The sequence below is a fragment of the Melanotaenia boesemani genome, chromosome 10 (genome assembly GCF_017639745.1).
Source record: "Melanotaenia boesemani isolate fMelBoe1 chromosome 10, fMelBoe1.pri, whole genome shotgun sequence".
NCBI classification, from domain to species: Eukaryota; Metazoa; Chordata; class Actinopteri; order Atheriniformes; family Melanotaeniidae; genus Melanotaenia; species Melanotaenia boesemani.
In genome coordinates, this window is record NC_055691.1 from 23,104,437 (window position 1) to 23,105,932 (window position 1,496).

Genomic DNA, 1,496 nt, shown 5'->3' on the forward strand with positions numbered 1-1,496 from the left:
CAGATTCTTTAATTTGGCAGATTTGGCCCTTTTAAAGATGGCTAATTCAACCTCAATCTTACTTCCCATCTCTTCTCTGAGCTTTTATTACCCAGGAAAAGTATCTGATTTTGACTTTTGCCATCACTTTCTCTCTTTTTTTTCTCACTTTCTCCACTGTTCTCTTGTGTTTTATTAATGATTCGGCCCCAGTGCACTTGCAAAATGGCCAGTGTGTGTTGATATCCAATTGACATGGTGGCATAAAGTGAAATGCAGCTGTAAAACAATGCAGTGTCCTAAAGAAAAAAAAGACTCTGCTATGGCAAAATGTATGAGTGATATAAAGGATATAAAACTAATCCTGCCAACAACGCCAAAATATGGCAAGAGGGAATGGGTGAGAGTCTAAACTAACAACTGACAATGGCAACCGGAGGGAGTTTCACCCCCACTAAATTTAAGGAAGGCCAGAGGTTCAAACAATGCACCTGGAAAACAGATGGACTTTCTTAAAAAATAGATATTTATTGACCAAAGCCTTAAAATACAATACAAAACCCAGAACACCCCACTGTGGCACTGCTGGAACGAGCCCAGCCATGCACAAGGTTGCCACAGAGACGAAAGCCTCACCAACCCTCCTCAATCTTATTAAAAACCTTCCCAGATGCTGTAGAAGTCAGACACGGGTTATAATTTGCCTTTCTAGAGATCCAGTGAACAGTTCTCTGGAAAGTTATTTCGGTCTTACATCACTAACTTTATCTCCATTGTTTTAGTAACAGCTGTTGTTAATGGCATTACACTGTGTGGAAACAGCTTCCTGAAGGTGTTTTGCTTTACTTTCTCTTGCCTTGTAGGCAGTTATTTGATTTTAAGAGCCAGGCAACCCATCACTACTGGTTGTAGGGACAAAGTGTGAGGAGTTCATCAAGCTTGGATATTTATATCTCTTGTAATGATGACAAAAAACAAATAGGTGAATTCTAGTAAAGTTGACCAGTGAGTCTAAATTTTATGGGCTGTCCAAACTTATGCAGGATTAAACACAAACATAATACCTTAATCTTGTTTGAAACAAAAGGTTTCTTTGCAATTCCATGCATTCTGGAGATCAGTAAAAAATAAAACTAAAGCATTCACAGTAACACATATATTGACCAGAGGTGCCCAAATCTTTGCACGCAACTGCTTGTTGAAAAGTGTAACACAAATAAAATCTCATGGCAGACAATTTTCTAGAGATGGACACTTCAAATCCAGTGAAATTAAAGGCATTTCACTCCCCACTGTCAGTTTTCCTCATTAACTGTATCCCGTCTGTTTTACCACCATTGCTGCTCATGGGTGAAAAAACTTATATACAAACACAGAGGGGGGTTTCAATCTCTTCCTGTGACACTTCAGAGTGCATTTATGATATTCAGATTTCTTTTTTTTCCCCACACATCATGTTTTTGAAATTGGAATGTTTTGTTACCATGACAACAAGTTTGTGTACCTGCCAAGAAACT